Source organism: Pan troglodytes, chromosome 6 (assembly GCF_028858775.2).
Source record: "Pan troglodytes isolate AG18354 chromosome 6, NHGRI_mPanTro3-v2.0_pri, whole genome shotgun sequence".
Taxonomy (NCBI): domain Eukaryota; kingdom Metazoa; phylum Chordata; class Mammalia; order Primates; family Hominidae; genus Pan; species Pan troglodytes.
Genome location: NC_072404.2, coordinates 123,990,362 through 124,009,842, shown reverse-complemented (window position 1 = coordinate 124,009,842; position 19,481 = coordinate 123,990,362). Strand labels below are relative to the sequence as shown.

Below are 19,481 nucleotides of genomic sequence, written 5' to 3'. Positions count from 1 at the left end.
TATATTTCATATTAAAGTAAGGCCCTGTCTTCAGCTCATTTGTGGGACAAAAGAACATACCATTGGTTACAGTGATGTAGCACAGGTATTCAAAATAAATGGAGGTTTAGATGCTTCATTGATTTGTTATTAAAGGATAGGCTAAGACTGACTCATCTCTAAAAACAGAGCTGCTTTTCTATGGCTAATTCCATAGGTAAAAACCCCTTTAAAGCTTTTTTGTTCATAGTGTGCTATTTCCTTGAATATTTAACTCTACTTTTTTCTTTGCCAATTCTTCAGAAAACCAAAATGTGTTCTACAAGATCTTACAAGGGAGGAAATTCTCCACCCAGCTCCTGTGTATGAGCAGGAAATAAATTCTCTGAGTTTTTGTTGCTTTCCTCTTTCAGGCCCCAGAAGGCTAACCTCTAACCTACAGGACAACAAAAATCCTTGGCTTTTGGGTGACAGTAAATATTTCAAGCTAACGACTGAATGAGAGTTCCCTAAAAGACGGCATACACAATTAAAACAAGTCATAGTCAACCTAAAACATGACTGGAAACAAAAGAACTTGAATATCCACATTGCTGGCATTAGAATCATTGTCCATGGCACGAATTCTGCAGGCATACCTTCAATTAATCAATGAGTGATGAATAGAGTAGTAGTAGCCAAGCGAGTCCCACCAATGATGAATATGGATTTCTGAAGCTGAATCATTCAGGAGGTGATCTATAGTGTTTATTCAGATGACAAAACCAACAGGTCAGTTCCACTGGTAACCTGATCTCTTACCTGGTAAGATCTGAAGGGTGTTTGCTATTGACTGAGATTGAAGAGCAATGATACTGAAGCAGCTCTCCTAATCCCCGGGAACCTTCTGCTTTCAGGGGTGGAACTGAGGGAGAGAAGCAGAGGGTACACTCAGACTGAAGAAAGCTAGGACAGGACATTGTGCCACAGAATTAAGCAGAAGACAGCAACACCAGCTCACACAGCCACAGTAACGTAAGGTTGAGCTAAAAGCAAAAACACCCTAAAAAAAAATAATAATAATAACAACAACTGGCATGTAATAAGCATGAATATTTATCAGAAATTGTGCTTATCTCAGTGAATATTGACAAGAACCTTCTGAGATGGGTTCTATCCCTCCTTTAGGGAGAAGGAAACTGAGACTCAGAGAGCAAGCAATAGAACAGGAATTAAACCCAGGCAACCTGACTTCAGAGTCCATGCTTTTGCCAGAAACTCTAGAAAGCACCAACTAGAAGTGAGGAAATAGCCAAAATGAGAATGAAACTGAAATGAATCAGGGAAGCAGTGAGGGAGGTACAAATGGAGTCAGATGGGCAAACATTCAAGGGGCAGAGCCCAAAGCCAGGATGAGCAGGTGGCTGTGTGATGCGACTTTTAGAGCCTGTGCTCGGCCTCATCCAGAACCTATGATCTGTTTATCTTTAAGCATTTACAGTTATAAGCTACCATCAGACAGGTACAACTAGACATAGCCATCTTAGTAAGTATAGATAATTCAAATGCAAATTCTGCAAGTCAAATAAAATTCTTTCATTTCCCCTCACTTTGTTTTTTTTAATCTTTTTCTCTCCACACTTTTAGAAAAAAAATTATTATTTTGTAATCTATTTGAAAATCTCACCTGAAAAGAGCGTATCATGTATTTTATTTGAGGAGCTCAAAACATTTCATGAACACTCTCCCCACAGCCATTATAAAATTAAATAAGTAATAGTGCTTATTATTCAGTGCCTCGAAGCTATGGTTAAAGTACTAGAAAAGAATGCAGTGTCTTTCCATGGCCCTGTGGGTATTCCGCACTTTCACCTAAGGTAGAGAGAAGACTATGATGATTTAGAAATTGGAATTTCTCTGATTGTTTTATAGAAATTACACATACTTAGGAATGAGGGAATCAGTGGCAGAGCCTATAGGGCATACCAGATTGTTACACCTGAGTTGATTTGTAAAATAATTAGAACATGTATCATATAAAGTCTTTCACTCACTATGCCTTGCTGGTAAACAACCAGCTTTAATCTTCAGTATCTTTAAATGGTTGCCATTATATTATAATGTCCTCAGTGGCTTCATGCATTTCTGCTTACACTTCTTTTGTTTCTAGAAGTGTGGTTTATAAAGAAATATATCTGACCAGTAAAACCCATGATATGGAAATGATTGTCTTTATTAAATATATCTATAGCACTTCATGTTTACAAAAGTTTTTGTTTTTGTGGATGCTAGTTGAATTTGTCAATGGATCTGTTTAGGTGAGCATGGCTATTTTCATCTTACCCCTGAAAATTAAACGAGATCACATTGCTACAATTCACCCACTAAACTGATGACCAAAACAGTTAGAAGTTATATGGGGCCACCCAGAACAGTGTTGGCCCATTTTTTTTTTCATTGAGGCAAAAGGTAGAGGAATTTGGACAGTGAACCAATTTCCATTTAACTAATGATTATACATATATAGTGCGATGGTTAATTTTGTGTCAGCTTGACTGGGATGTGGAGTGCCCAGATATTAGGTCAAGCATAATTCTGGGTGTGTCTGTAAGGGTGTTTTTGGATGAGATTAACATACGAATGCACAGACTGCGGAAAGCAGATTGCCTTCCCTAATGCATGTGGCCCTCATCCAATGAGTTGAAGGCCTGAATAGAACAAAAAGGCTGATTCTTTTTAAGAGGGCACTCCTTCTGCCTGATACTTGAGCTGAGACATCGGTCTTTTCCTGCCTTTAGACGCAAACTGAAACATCAGTTCTTCTTGGATCTTGAATTTGGCATCTTTTGGACTGAAACTTGCACTGTCATCTCTCCTGGTTCTCAGGGTTTTGGACTTGGACTGGAACAATACCATCAGCTCTCCTTGGTCTCCAGCTAGCTGACTGCAGATCCTAGGGACTTCTCAGCCTCCGTGATTTTGTGAGCCAATTCCTTCTCATAAATCTCTCTCTCTCTTTCTGTCCCTCTCTCACTCTCCCTCCCTGTCTCTCTGTCTCTGTCCCTGCACTGCCACCACCACCACACACACACACACACACACACATCCTATTGATTCTATTTCTCTAGAGAACCCTGACTTATACATATAAATTGAATTATTCAGGCCAAATCCTTCCCTAATCCTAACCCTTATTTTACATCAGCACTAGTATTTCTGGCAAAAAGCACTCACTAAAATAGCATGTATACTGAAAGATTAATTAGTCTTCAGTGATTAAGAACTGATTGCCCCTGTGCTGGAGACTGCTAGCTCCGTGGAAGAGTAAGGACAAACAGGAACAAAAGGCCCAGGCCCACCTCAAGTGACAGTGCACTTAGAAAGAGACAACATGTACCTATAAAATATCCTGAGAAACCAATGTAACCAAAATGTACAACAATATTCAGCTCAAATTCTAATAAATAAATCCAATTGCAGCGCTATGAAGAAAACAGTTTCTGAGCCACAATCAACAGTCATTCAGTTTCAAATAATATTTAGCCAAGCCAAACTCCAGTATAACAAACAAATAAGGAGCATTCTTTGAACTTTGCTGTGATAGTAGTTGATTGCATAAGCTGGGTGAATACATGCTAAAACAGTGGCTCTCAAAGTGTGTTTCTAGACCAGCAACATTAGCATCGCCTGGGAGCTTGTTAGAAGTAGGTATCACGGGCCCTCTCCAGACCTGCAAAATCAGAAACTCTTGGGGTGGAGCCAACATTTTGTGTTTTTACAACTTCTCCATAGGATTCTGCTACACATTACAGAGGCACTGGCTTCAGGTGGAATGAGATCATGAATGTTTTCCTGAAAGAAAAGAATCTTGAGTTAGAGTTGAAATAGAAGAATGGCCTGATTTTCTCTCTTGATAAAAGGCTCTATAAACAAGACCAGAAAGACAGATTAAATATTTACCTTTTCATGTAAGTTTAGACTCTGTCCAAATTGTTAACCACATGCAACTACTTTGCCCAACCTATTTTCTACTGATCTTCAAGCCTCAAAAATATACGTTCCCCAGCCAGACAGCCAGACAGCCAACCATCTTGAGAAAATTCATAATCACTACCAAAACACTTGAGACTTCACATATTACGACTCAAGATGAAATGTTTAGTATTTCCCTTCACTGGCAATTGTTGTTTCTTTTCTTTGTCCATTTTGTAAACCCTGTATTTAGTTTGAAGGTGAAATTTGTAGAAAATTTACAAACTCTAAAGAGGCTAAAACTAATGTGAACATGAGGACGCAAAGATTACTAATTTTTAGTAGATTTTTAAAAATTCTTTTTTCTTATTTCTTGCTAGAGTATGGTTTTTCTTAACACAAATATATGACACCTTTTCATGAGGGCCATTTCAAAACACTTTTAGTGTTCTACTCCCACCTTGTGGAGAAAATTAGAACTTCACTCTTTCTGAACTCTAAATGCTGACAATGAACAGCAAAGGCTTTAATATCCAGTCTGAAGTTTAAATAAAGATTGACAGATTCCACCGATTATTTCATTGATTTTTCTATATCATCCAAATTCAGATATTTTTGAAATATCTGATGGTTGGTAGAGTTTGTTCTCTTTCATTCAGGTGTTGTATAGTACTATCTAGAGGCAGACAAAAACAACCTGTGGAAGTGGCCTGCACATTTTTCTCCAACATTCGATTGTTTACTTTTTTAGGGTGCCTGAAAACAGAAATTAAGTACATAAAGATAATGCAATTATTACTGTTAAATATAGAGTCGCTAATGACTACACAGAAGGATTTGTAGTGGGTTTTTCACTTTCACCATTCATTTTCTACATACTGTGCTAGTTCACAGAATAAATACCACTATTTTTTAAAAGCCCAGTTAAGTCAAAATTTCATTATAAATCTAAAACTTAGAGCCCTAGAATTGACTTATCACTGGTGCCAGATTAAGTGTCACCACAGCAATAAATTTTAGTCAGTCATCAGAATGTACTTCGAGTTGAATTGCTAGGGCTATGAATGTAATGTTGCTATGATTTGAATGCATCCCCAAAGTTCATGTGTTGGAAATGTAATCTCCAGTGCAACCATGTTTAGAGGTGAGGCCTTTAAGAGGTGATTAGGTCCTGATGACTCTGCCCTCATGAGTGGACTAATGTCATTATGGCAGGAGTGGGTTTGTTAAACAGTAAGTTTGCCCTACTTTTGCTCTTTCTCACGCTCTCTTGCCCTTCTGCCTTCCACTGTGGGATGACACAAAACAAAGGCACTTGCCAGATGTGAGCCCCTTGACCTTGGACTTCCAAGCCTCTAGAAAGGTAAAAACTAAATCTCTATTCTCAAGTATTCTGCTATAGCAGCACAAAACAGACTAAGACAAGTGTCAAGGTCAAAAACTTAAAAATATAAAACCCTCCAATGGAAAAAAGTAGGAGAGATGATAATTTCAACAGCTAATTTGGTATTCATCATATGCCAAGCTTCCACTCCCATGTCCTATGTAGGGTCCATGTGATAATCTCAGGAACATGGACGATTTATAGGAGTCCAGTGATGCCACACCAGGTAGGGGTCTGAATGAGAAATGGGTCTACCTCAATCCAGGCAGAAAATGGAAAAACAACAATGGACTTAAATTTCAAGGAATTCTAGTTTCCTCTATCTTTGAGGTTATTAGGCAATGACATTTATTAAGTCTTTGCTATATTCAGGATGCCAAGCTAAGGAGCTACTGAGAAACCATCTTGTCCTCCAAGGCTGAGCTCAAATGCCAGTGTGTCTCTAAAGCCAGACAGAATTAATTTTTTCTACTCTCAATGATACAATGGCATTTTACTTCTACAACTAGGAATGGACTTCACATTATTTTGTAACTATCGTGTGCCCATAATTTCCATCTTCTCCACTAGGTTCTGTGTTCTTTCAAGACAGGAACCACATCTTAATGATTTAGAATCTCCAACATCCAGCACAGCATCTGGCACATAGAAGATGCTCAGAGAATGTTTGCTAAATGCATTGAATGAATTAGGCTGAATGGTGTGATACAAAGGCATTGAAAGCATAATCATTGCCTTCAGTTAGTTTACAGTTTATCTGTAAACGCTCCTGAGTCAATTTCTGTCGCTTCTTCTTATACCCTAGTGGATATTGGTTTAGCTTTTTGTAGAATTGTAAAAAGCTCAAGAACATGGAAGACATCCTCTGGGTTTAAATGGATCTAAGAGAGGGTTTAAATGCTCTGTTGGCTAAATGCCCTCTGAATCAACTTTTCTATGGCTCCTTCCACAAGCTCCTCCCTGAAGGCACAGAACTTGTTATGCAGCTTGGCCACTTTTCGTGCTTCACATTATTTTCCTCTCTCCACAGTAGCTTGGAAATGCCCCACGGTAAGGTAAATAAGGTAGTACATGGGCGGAATTAGGAAGTGGTCAAGATCCTGTGTTTTGTAAGGATATGAAGTCCCCTGTTATCCAATAATATTTTCCCCCACAATTATGGTAACTAAAAATCCCACCAGGAGGATTAATTTCGTTGTTTTATAAATCATCCTAACCCCTCAATTTCTCTTTGAAGGGGCAGCCCATGCAGTTCCTAACACCTTGATATATGTTTATGAGACTACTTCCCATCCACTCTAACAAGAACTGAGAGAGAAAGCACAAGGATTCTGGGCACTTAATAAGGGAAGCTATGCGATGTGGGATGAGAATGAACAGAAATGCTCTGACAGTGAGGCAAGGAAGCCCTGCCAGCCTAAAGCCCTGCCCTCCTGGGGATGCTCAGAGACCCATCCAGGTGGCCTTCCTGTACATTCTGCACTTTCTCCTGTGCACCCACAGTTTCTCACTGCTATGCCCACCCCCCTTCAGAGCAGATTCAGAGTTAATTTGAGAAAAGACATTCTTCATACTATATAAACCCTCAGAATCTTCTTTCCCTCTCAAGTAGCGTGTGATAGCCTACATGGTGTGGGCATGTTCTGGTTAAACCAAAATGGCCTGAGCTTAGCCTCCATGCAAAAGTGGCCATTTCCACCAAGAAGGACTAGAAGCCCTTATCATCTAGCCTTGAAGAAGAGTAGCCTCATTGTCCCACGAGAGACAGCCAGCCGAGAGCACACAGACCCAGGGCAGGATGAAGAGGGGGGGACTCCCACAGTCATGCTTCCTCCAAAACTCGTGCAGCAGGCATCCAGCAGCTTCCAAAGGATCCTGGAAGGATACTATACCTTGCAAATTAGCTGATGGTAATTCTGTACTTTAAATTCGCTTTGAGCAGAGCATAAATAAAGGCTAACCACTCTCTGTGATAAATGGCATGAATCCTAAAGCAACAGGTAGACATCCTCTTTCAGATAGGGGGTTCCAAAAACAGCCTATGAGGGCCAGGCACAGTGGCTCATGCCTGTAATCGCAGCACTTTGAAAGGCTGAATAGGGAGGATTTCTTGAGGCCAGGAGTTTGAGACCAGCCTGGGCAAAATAGCAAGGCCCCCGTCTCTACAAAAAATAAAGAAGTAGCCAGGCAGGGCGACATGCCTGTAATCCCAGCTACTCAGGGACTGAGGTGGTGGGATTGCTTGAGCCTAGGAATTTGAGGCTGCAGTGAGTGTGACTGTGCCACTGTACTCCTGCCTGGGTGACAGCGTGAGACCTTTCTCTAAAAGGAAACAAATTTAATTGAATTTAAAACATCCTAAGACACACTGGAGAGGAGCCACCCTCATCAGATCACCAAATCAGAAACAAGGAGTTAAAATTCAGTGGACATTTCTTGCTGTTATTATTGTCATTGTTATCGTTACTGTTTGGCCAACCAAGATTGCTTCCTTCTTCCTAGTGTTATATCAAGTCCTTTTTGGGAGAATTACTTCTCCACCTCTCCATGCAGCCTTAGTCAAACTGTACCTTACCCTAACCAGAGATTTGGCACCAAGTCATGGAATGAAATTCTCTCTCCCTGGACTTTGAACATAGAGAGAAGTGATACAAGGATAGTCTTTTAAAAATTAAGTTTAGGGCACCTTCATTGCAGGAGCAGAGCCTATAAAAGATGGTCAGATAATCTCCACTGCCTAGACATCTGCCAAACTATTCTGGTTTCTGTTATTGTTCTGTGATAGCATGGAAGCCAACATATTTCTAAGCTTATACATTCTATGATGAATACCTCCAATAAATTTTCTTTTTGCTAGCATTAACAAGAATTAGCTTAGGCTACCTATAACTAAAGAATCCTGGTTAATATACTTTATAGCCTTTAGAGATTATGGCGGATCAACAGAGGATATATAGTTAGATAGATAGATAGACACACATACAAACGCATGCATACACATACATATATATGATTAAATAATAAATCTAGACATTACTATATTTGAATACTTATACCAGCTATCTTAGCTGGTTAATTGAAGATGCCCATGGTAGGCAAAACCAGGTAAGCCAGACACAATTCTTAGCACAAGTTATTTCTGTCTGGATATGCCATGTGCTACATTTTAATTTTATCAGCTTACTTCCAGCCTCTCATTGTGAATGATCCCTTAGTGAGCCAGGAGAAGTAAAGCAAAGATAAAATGTTGAACACAACTCTCTTGACCTCATCACATGGGCCTATTGAACTGAGAATTCTATTCCAATCTCTTGAAAGGGAGAAAGAGGTTAAACTTTAGATCAAGGAAAGGAATCAATAGACACCAAACCTTTAGTCCATCTCATCTCCAACTCTCCCACTCCCAAAGAAGGTAATTCTTGTGGTTGAGATGTTCCACCCTCAAGGTACATGTGGCTGGCAGCAGGTTCACATTAAAGGGATTTTTTTTGGACTGTGTCTGGGCTGAGTCACCACTAAGGCTCCCATGCAAGAGTTGAAGAGGCCAGTCAGCTTCTCCGAATGGCAGAAACACAGCAGTGCCAGGTTAAGACTCAAGCTCAGTCTTCTGGTCCATCTTCTTCAAATTACCTTCTGCCCCCAAAAAAGCAGAGTTCATTTTTATTGGCTTATTTAACCATAAGCTTCACTCAAAAAAATTGGAGTTTAATAATTATGAGGTTAATACTTCATTTTGCTTAAGAGAATGAAATTTATTAATCAATAAAAACATTTTTGTAGCCACACTTTGCTGGCTTGAACATTTTGATACCTTTTTTTTAATCACTGCATTTGCAGTTTAAAACAGGCTAACACTTACTCCTTTTTCTTCATATCTACAAATGAGATCAACACAAACATGGTTTGCTCTAATGAAGATTTAAGGCACCTCTAAAAACATCCAAACAATAGAACAAGGTAAATGTATTTGTTTGCTAGGGCTATATGTTAGTCCGCTAGGGCCAACACAAAATACCACAGTCTAGGTGGATTAAATAACAGAAATTTATCTTCACACAGTTCTGGAGGCTGAAAGTCCAAGGTCAAAGTGCCACTGGGACTGGTTTCTAGTGAGGACTCTCTTCCTAGCTTGTAGACGGCTGCCTTCCTACTGTGTCCTCACTTGGCTTCTTCTCTACATGGAAAGAGGGAGCTCTCTTGGTGTTTCTCCCTTTTCTTATTATGTCACCAGTCCTATCAGATTAGGGACCCACCTGTCTTAATTACCTCCCTAAAGTCCCTATCCCCAAATACAGTCTACACTGGAGGTTAGGGTTTCAATATATGAATTTTGGGGGAACATAATTTAGTCTGTAACAGACTGCCATAATAACATACCATAGACTGAGAGGCTCAAACAAGAGAAATTTATTTTCTCACAATTTCAGAGGCTGTAAGTCCAAGACCAAGGTGCCTTTGGGGTTGATTTCCAGTGAGGCCTCTCTTTCTGCCTTATAGATGGCTGCCTTCTCCCTGTGTCCTCACATGGTCTTTTTTCTGGGTATCTGTTTCCTAATCTCTCCTTATAAGACACCACCAGTCATACTGGATTAGAGCCTGCCCTAATGACCTCAGTTTAACTTCATTACCTCTTTAAAGATCCTATTTCCAAATACAGTCACATTCTGAAATACCAGGGGTTATGACTTTGACATATGAATCTTAAAGGGATACAATTCAGCATACACCAGTAAAACGGTAAGTCAAGAAATTGGGCAAATGGGCTGGGCACAGTGGCTCAGGCCTATAATCCCAACACTTGGGGAGGCTGAGGCAGGCAGATCACCTGAGATCAGGAGTTCAAGACTAGCCTGGCCAACATGGTGAAACCCCGTCTATGCTAAAAATACAAAAATTAGCCGGGCATGGTAGCAGGTGCATGTAATCCCAGCTACCCAGGAGGCTGAGGCAGGAGAATCACTGGAACCTGGGAGGCAGAAGCTGCAGTGAGCCGAGATCACGCCAATGCACTCCAACCTGGTTGACAGAGTAAGGCTCCATCTCAAAAAAAAAAGAAAAGAAAGAAACTGGGCAAATGGTAAGGATAGGAGAGATGTTAAGACAATAAAGGGTGATGATATATTTACTAGGACTGGGTCACAACTCCGGCTCAGAGGCTCATAGCTGCCAATGCACAGACGGAAATTTGATCAGTTACAAGACTCATCCTACATTGAGTTTGGATTTAAACAATGGTCTTCCAGAGGCAGTATGCTTTTGTTGTCTAAAAAAAGTAGTAACTCTACTTGTAAGAGACTTTGGCCAGAGAGGAAAAAAGAAGAGCACAATGGCAGCCCAGTGAGAAATGTATTCTGATGTAATCATAATCTTATGTATTCCTTAAAAGCACAGTAATTGGGGCAACCATCTACGCCTCGAGATTCTGGGGAGACAAATAGTGTCCCCAAAGAAATGAATGTTTTGTAAGTAACATGTAGTATAGTTATATATGTTTACACAGAGAATTTTCCAAAATTATCCACTGTGGTCACTTTAAACACTCTCCTAAAATTAACTGCAGTTCTAATTTCTCAATCAAATCACAAAAGTCATAAGGAATTCTTAGCTCTATATAGGCTCCTCATAGTCTTCAGCATGTCTGTGTCTCTCCACGACCACTCCGGCTCAATGGGCCAAAGATGATGCATGTCCAGGTGCTGGAGCACAAAATATAACATGAGACCCCATGTCCCCATGTCCTGCAGGCCACACAGATTACCTTTAAGGGGGAACTGGATATTTGGAAGCGAGTAGACAGGAAGATATAGTCCCAGATAAATGGTAGAGGCTGGGGATATCTCATTGGCCCTTCTAGTCTCATTCACAGATCAAGTCTATCCTCCAAATTAAAGGGAATTATCTAGTTAGCTTTTTTTCTGCCACAGACAGAGAGTCTAGTGTAGTGCTAAAGGTGCATGAACTCTGGAGATCCTCTGCCTGGGTTTGAATCCCTGAATCACCATTTATTCAATGTGTGACCTTGGGAAGGTCGTTAAGCTCTCTGTAACCTGGATTCTTCATCTGCTGAAAGTGGGGGGACAATTGCACCTATTGAGGGGGCTTGTTCTGAGGATTTATTTACTTAAATATGTAAAGTGTTTGCAAAAGTGCCCAGCACTTAGTAAATGTGATTGTTATTAAATAGTTCTTTACAATCTGAAAATTACAGTTTAGGATAAACAAGTTTCTATAAAATTATTTGACTAGAAATGATAGTTGGAGTTAGAACAGTTTCAGCTACATTTTGCGTATTCACAAACCTCAAAATGCATTGTATATTGTGGGCATGGTTCATTTATTCAGATATGTAACGAGGATCTCATTGCATTTGTAAAGAGACATGAAATCCTTTATCAAGGTTTCATAATGAGACACCTCTGCGTTTAAAACCACAGAAGGGACTTCTCACCTTTCTGAGCTGTTGTAATCCCTTGCAACTCAAAATTTTTCTATCTGCTTTTACTCCAGGTCCAGGCTTGACACATGTTTTTCTCCATCTGAGTATCTTTATTTAAGATTACTTTCCCCAGATGTGTTTGTGTTCCCTTTTCTCAGCTGAATATTGTTAATCTTTTTTTTTTTTTCTCAAATATCTGAGCTTCATTAAGCCTTTGTAAACTCTCGGTCTGTGGTGTCGTCATCACCATCCTTCGGAGCTATACGGTAAGCCCTGCTGGCACATCTTCTCCTGCCAAATCATTCAAGATCATTTCAATATTTACTCCCAAGGTTTTTCTGAGTCCTTTTCTTGCATCCCATATGTGTTTCACTAGAAAATGTCACTGGCCGACTGGTTCTATTCTTTTTTTCATTCTCGTTCATTCTCTCACTTATTCTGCCCCTTTTCTTGGTTCCTTTAAGAATTAAGAGAAACTTTGTTACTGAGAGTCCCCAGCTAAACGGGGGTTCCAGCACAAGGGCAGCTAGCAATCCTGCCCTAATGGGAAATGTAGGGAAGCTCTATGTGGGTGTTTGCAGTGGGCCTTTCAGGGGATGCTTCTTTTACTTGGCTGATGGCCTAGTGCCTAGTAGTCCGATCAGTGACCAAAAGTGGGTAGAGAGATGGTCCCTCACATGGGAAACTTGTTTAAGCCAGCAGATGCCCTATGGCTTTTGTCTGACCTGCATCCAGGTTATACCTGCCCAACCATTGCCCTGGCACTGGGAGCCCAACCTTGATCTCTCCCTGGCTTCCTGGAAGAAACCCAGCCTGGGGCAGCCCCTGGTTCTTCAGATGGAAGGTGCAAATCCAATATACCACCACCATAGGAAACAAGTTCCAAGATTTTTATTTACAGAGACTGAGTAGGGAGGGCACAATGAGTCAAGAACAGTCTTCATCCCTGGGTCACATCAGGCAAGAACGAAGAGTCAGGCAGAGAGAGACAGAGAGGGCAGCCAGCAGTATATATAGAGGAATAGGGTGTGGGGCACTTTCAGTTCACAGGCAAATGCCTGACTGATTCATTTAAAGGAATCAATGAGAAAGCAGGGAGCCCTGGTATGCAGAAGAGATGCCTCTAGGTTCTTATCTCTGGCCACGTCTGGGCCCATTTGGGTGTGGTGTAGAACCAGAAACTGTGTCAAGGGTGATCGAGCTCCGCTTCTGGTATAACAAACTTAAATTTGTATTCAAAATGGATGCCAAGACAACATAAAATTATAAGAATTCACTGCAATTACTCAAATCGGCTCTGTTCTTCCAAGATGGCTTTTCTCTTAGTGTACTCAGTATAAATGCAAAATTACTATAGAACATATTCAAATGGGATAATTTGTTTTTTAAATTACAGCCATAGGCTCATCTGGTTTTGCATTCTTTCTCTTTTCCTTACTATCTAAGGTAATCAGATTTACACTGCCGCGTATATTGACTCCCTGTTGTTCTTGTGAGATGTGTGACATCTGTTATTTTACGGTACTTAACTCATGTGCACTGACAGCCAGATACCTACTGGAAATAACAATTAAAGACATAAATAACACACATCTGCATGTGTTCTGGCACTCGCCCACATATTAACACTGCTTACCACCTTACAGATTTACTTCTGTTCGGCAGCGTGATAAGCATTTGGTTTTAAAGAGTTTAGCTTTCCTTCCTGTGGAGATTTTGGCATATATTTTATATAATTGTCTATTTTTGTGAGTTGGGCATGTGTGGTTGTGTGTATACCCATGCGAGCGTGCACTTCAATAACTGAACATTCAGGAAAGGGATGCTATTCTCTTATTGTAGCACCTGCCTGCCTACCTGAATAGTTTTTACAACATCAAGCATGACTCATTGGTAATCCCTGCTGATATAAAATTCATAGGCCCGTGTGCTTCCTTCTGAAGGCAGCAATTTGCATTTCTGTAGAGCTTTGAAAGAATAAGAGAAAGTTATTAACTGTTATTATTTGCTGACCACCCACAGCACTCACAGTGGGGTACGACAGACAAGAAGGGGGAAGGTCAGCTCTTTAATATGTACGTGTAACTAGCTCAGAGTCGCTGGAAGCATCTTGGTGGCACTTTAATTAGCAGCTTCCAGGGTCAGAGGACTCTAGAAAGCTTCGCAACATCTACTCTGAGCCCATGGAAACTGTCAGTTCACAGAGTCGTGAGACACGAGGGCTGGCGGAGAACAGCTGTGAATCCCTCTGCTTCTCTGCGGAACAGGATGGTTAGCTCTACCTCACCCTTACTTTGTAGAGCTTGGGAATGGGACTCTCCATGAATACTGTTGGCATCTGCTGGGCATCACACATAAGTATTAAATGCTTATTTCCAGCCAGGTACAGTGGCTCACACCTGTAATCCCAGCACTTTGGGATGCCGAGGCGGGTGAATCATCTGAGGTCAGGAGTTCGAGACCAGCCTGGCCAGCATGGTGAAACTCCATCTCTACTGAAAATACAAAAATTAGCCAGTCATAGTGGTGCATGCCTGCAGTCCCAGCTACTTGGGAGGCTAAGGCAGGAAAATCGCTTGAATCTGGGAGGTAGAGGTTGCAGTGAGCTGAGATCACACCACTGCACTCCAGCCTGAGCAACAGAGCGAGACTCTGCCTAAAAAAAGAAAAAAAAAATGCTTATTTCCTCTCAAGAAAATAGAAGTGAGGGAGGAAAGGATGAACTCACTGATTGAAGAGATTGTGCTGCAGTGGATGGCATTATAATGGCAGGGAGAGAATGGAGCCGGAACAGAAGCCTGAGCAAGAAGCTCCTGTGGTAGTGAAGTCAGACTGGAATCGAAAGCCAGCACTTGATAGAACTAGGAAGAGAACAAAAAGATGTTTTTCCTTTGTTTTGTTTTGTTTTGTTATTTTAAAAAAGCATAGCTTCTAACATGTATTTAGAACATCCTAATTTTTTTTCTAAAAACCTTTCAAATATTTCTAAATGGCAAAGCACGAGGTCACAGAGTTTTCTGTTGATTTTTTGGAGGATAATAGATGAAGGAGCAGGTTGAAACAGTTTATAAAAAACTACTCTTTCCAAACAATACCCAAGATTCTAGCATTAGAGATAAGAGTAAAGCCTTCCATTCTAAGATACATCACAACATGATCATGTTAAAACAAAAAATCTAGGCCAGCCCTGGTGGTTCACACCCCAGCACTGTGGGAAGCTGTGATGGAAGGATTACTGCGTGCACAAGTTGGAGACCGGCCTGGGCAACATAGTAAGACCTCGTCTCTACAAAAAGTAAACAAAATTAACCTGGGCATAGTGGGGTGCACCTGTAGTCTCAGCTACTCAGGAGGCTGAAGTGGGAAAACCATTTGTGCCCTAGAAGTCAAGGCTGCAGTGAGCTGAGATCCCACCAGTGCACTCCAGCTGTGTGACACAGTGAAACCCTGTCTAAATAAATAAATAAATAAACATCTAGATATCTACATGTCCAATGACAGGGAAATGTTTAGTGATATCTAGATGATGGAATTATTAGACAACCATAGCATTATGCTTTCAAGTCATTTTAATGAACTAGGGAAATGCTTACTATATAATGTTAAGTAAAAGAATCATGATAGAAAACTGTACCTGCAGTTTGATTTTATTTATAAGATATCTACGCACATACACTCATACTGGAAGGAAACACATCAAATTGTCAGTAACATATCTCCCAATGGGGAAGTTATGGATGATTTTAATTTTCTTCTTAAAGAAAGATTATTTTTCTAATCTTTCCATGATGAATGCATTGTACTATGAAAATCAGAAAATACAAAAAAATTTTAAATTCCGGGCCAGGCACTGTGGCTCACACCTGTAATCCCAACACTTTGGGAGGCCAAGTCAGGCAGATCACTGGAGGTCAGGAGTTTGAGATCAGCCTGGCCAACATGGTGAAACCCTGCCTGTACTAAAACTACAAAAATTAGCTGGGTGTGGTTATTGTGCCTGTAATCCCAGCTACTCGGGAGGCTGAGGCAGGGGATCACCTAAACCCAGGAGGTGGAGGTTGCAGTGAACCGAGTTTGTGCCACTGCACTCCAGCCTGGGCAACCGAGTAAGACGCCATCTCAAAAAAAAAAAAAAAATTAAATGCCTGGCCTACTGTGAAGAGATGATTCAACCCATCAGCAGAACAAACATTCACTTGGATGATAGAAATTTGAAATTTTATAAAAGTCCATCTTACCCAAAAATCACTTCCACCAGTATCTTGCAGGTACCCAAAATTCCCACAATTAGAGATTTACCCCACAACAGATTTTGAGCAGACCGTATATATTGTATAATCCCATTTTTGTTGTTTTTTTAAAGGAGTATATATTTTCATGTCTGTTTATTATTTATTCATCTTACTATACATATGTTTGAAACTGACCCAAATCAATTTGTGCACAATCCTCAGATTGTTCTTGATAGATAGCTGTTGCTTCTAACAATTAGAAGTGGGGAATAGTTATGATGTCTTCTCCTACAGCTCCTCACGAGGCAGTGCAATGAAAGCAGGTCTCAGATGGACTTTTGCTGAGGGAACAAAAATTTTATTAGCAGGCAGGCACAAACATAGTCACCATCTCCCCTTGTAAGACCAAGTGCCAGTTCTCTGTTCCTTTAGACACTCCAACTGACCTTGTATTAAAGGTTTATCAGAGGCAGATGTGACAATAGTCTACCTACAGTACTCAGTAAACCTAGTTGGAAGTAAATGATAAAATTCTCCCTTTTAAATGCACAGAGGACAGAATGGACTCTTAGACCTAACATGCCATGCAAAGTGTATAGAATTGGACTTAACTAGACTCTTGTTCCCTATTCACCAAGGACAGGAGTGCCTATATAATATTTCTAGCCAATTCACACATCTTAATCTCTAGTAATTTTACTAAGGAAAAAATATCTCTAATATCCATTATACTAAATACATTTTAAAAATAACTGGAAAGCTTGCAGTGTGTTCTAGGTTCTTCTAGAGTGTGGCCTTCTAATTAGTTTTTTATTGGTAACTAATCATCTCTGGAGTATTTGCCTTGACTAGGGCATGTCAAAGGTTAACTAATCAGCCCTAAGGTATTGATTAAAGCTGAAATACAGATACTTAAGTATTTTAGAATAAATTATAGACCATATAATGATATGCATTTTTCAAAGTCTGAGAGAATAACTAGCTAATTATTATTAGTGATTATCTCTGAAAGAATGGGATTAAGAAGACAGAACATTTTTCCTGGCACTCTTTGGTGTTATTTGAAGAAAAGAAGCAAATATTACCTTTGTGATATAAACATACTAATAAAAGTTGTTAAAGGCTAGGATCAATAATAAATGGAGATTTATTTGTTTGAATTAAAGGTTTACCTCTGCCCACCTTCAGAAGTACACAGCAGTGTTCCAGGTGTGTTGCAAAAGCACAGGATGAATAAGGCATGTCTTTCTACAACGTGAATTTTGCTAGAAATTTTAGAAGGGTGAGGCCAAGTAATTTAAAGGGTAGGCAATTTAAAACAGATTTTAAGAACTTTCCCTCAAGACTTCCTTCTCCCAAGTCTTCTTTCCCCCAGACTTACTCTCTTACCTCCTGATATGGCTGTGTTACATGTTGGCTGTGTCCCCACCCAAAATCTCATCTTGAATTATAATACCCATAATCCTCACATGTCAAGGACAGGACCAGGTGGAGGTAATTGGATCATGGCGGCAGTTTCCCCTTTGCTGTTCTTGTGATATTAAGTGAGTCTCACGAGACCTGATGGTTTTATAAGCTTCTGGCATTTCCCCTGCTTGCACCCATTCTCTCTCCTGCCACCCTGTGAAGAGGTGCCTTCCGCCGTTATTGTAAGTTTCCTAAGACCTCCCAAGCCATGCAGAACTGTGAGTCAATTAAACCTCTTTTCTTTATAAATCACCCAGTCTCGGGTATTTCTTTATAAGCAGCATGAGAACTGACTAATACACCTTCCATCCTACCTCTCTGAGCCCCGTTAGAGATACTCATTCACTTTTTTCTATCATTAGAGGATTGCAGTGGGAATGTTTGAAGAACAATGCTCGATTTTATTATTTTCTATTAATACTTGTGAATTAGCAGACTCTCAGAAATCATTATCAATCATTTACCTACAAAGGCCAGAGAATAACTGAAAAAGATGAGTAACTGGTGGCAGTTGGTGGTTGGGGGAGTTGAGAAGGAAATGCATGAAGGAGAGGAAGAATGAATAGCCTGAAATTCAGGTAAACTGAGGAGGGGTACCCTGAACCCTGGGGACAGCCAAGCCATCAGCCCTCTGGGGACTGGAGCTCTGAAAAGGTGCGTGGAAGGAATGAAGCAGAGAAGGAGGAAGTGGAGCCAAGAGGTCAGGGAGCATTAACACCAATTAATTTTCCTTCCCAATCTTATCCCTTCCCAGCAAAAATATAGACATATGTTTAGCGGCAGTTGGGGCCATGTCAGTTATAAGATTTGCTGCCAATGATACACATCTGTCAGCTTATTTGCATCAAGCAAAAGAGCTGAAGCTACAATTTGTGTTCATGATAAATGAAGATTTGGAAGACATTTGCTTTCCCCCGTCTTTTGCTTACTTAAGCATCATGCAGATACAAAAGACACTGCCAGAATTTGCTTAGACAACACTGAACATGGGGGTAGGAGTGAGAAGGAAGGGAGAAAATCACTATGAAATATTGCCACTTTCACGGCAATTCTGGACCCATCATTTTAAATTGTGAAATGCCTGCTGCTGAATGCAAGAAGCAGGAGCCTTTCCTGATTTGAAGGCATTGGCAGGAGGCTTCATTTGTCAGGGAAGGAAAAATGCATAATTCAAAGCGAAAGTCACCTGGCCCCGATAACCTGAAACAAATGAAGCAAAACTTCATTCTTTGGTTCAACGCCAAGGAACCAATCCTGTACCTCCAGATAGGGCAAGTTTTCCCCCCATTTCTTACTCCCTGTTAGGTGCTCTAAGCACCTAATGAAGGAAGAGGGATGAGAGTTGACATCAGAACATCATCAGCATAACTGCTTTTGTGTATTTGACTCCAGTGGTCTTAGGGTTTCCATCTGTTTCACTCACTCTTGCCCTCTCTCCCTCTTCCTCTGCACACAGGCAGATTTAATTCTGTGTCCCTGTGTCTGAATGACTATAAGCCACTCCAGAATGTTTGCTTCCTTCTCTGATATTCTTCTCTTTCCCCTGCCTTTTCTTTGCTTCATCACAATTTCTGTCCCAACACCCCGCACCCCCTGCCGCCACAAATCCAAAGTTTAATTCAGGTAGCGAGCACATGACAATGAGTTACCATTCATCCATCCCCCATCTTTTTTACAAATATTTATTTACAGCCTCTTATGGATGAGATGCTTGAGAAGGGAGAAAAAGCACTCCCTGCCCCCACCCCCACTTTTGCAATCTATATTCCTAAGAGATTCTGAAAACTCTGCCCCTAAAGTGACTATAAGCTGTTCACAGTTGTTATCTGTATAGATTTATAAAGAGAAGGTATCACATAAAAATTACAAATCTATTCTTACAATGCTCAGTGATCCCTGGCTGAATGCGACTCTCCTTCTTCAGCAGCTAAGTAAAATGAGCCAGCCGAGCAAACAGAATCTGGTGCCCATGGCAACATGCATTACTGCTTTGAACTTGTCAATCTGTCACTAGGAAATCACATTAATGGGA

The 19,481-nt window shown here is 40.5% G+C and overlaps 1 long non-coding RNA gene across 1 annotated transcript; it reads right to left on the bottom strand.

Moving 5' to 3' along the window:
* Positions 1-2,174: 2,174 nt before the first annotated feature.
* Positions 2,175-19,420, bottom strand: LOC107971757 (uncharacterized). The gene is made up of 7 exons (XR_010158934.1): positions 19,331-19,420; positions 16,178-16,323; positions 14,479-14,611; positions 13,608-13,717; positions 11,763-12,207; positions 8,685-8,947; positions 2,175-3,810 (listed from the first exon to the last, which is right to left on the bottom strand). It is a non-coding gene; the product is annotated as an uncharacterized LOC107971757 (long non-coding RNA).
* Positions 19,421-19,481: the final 61 nt, after the last annotated feature.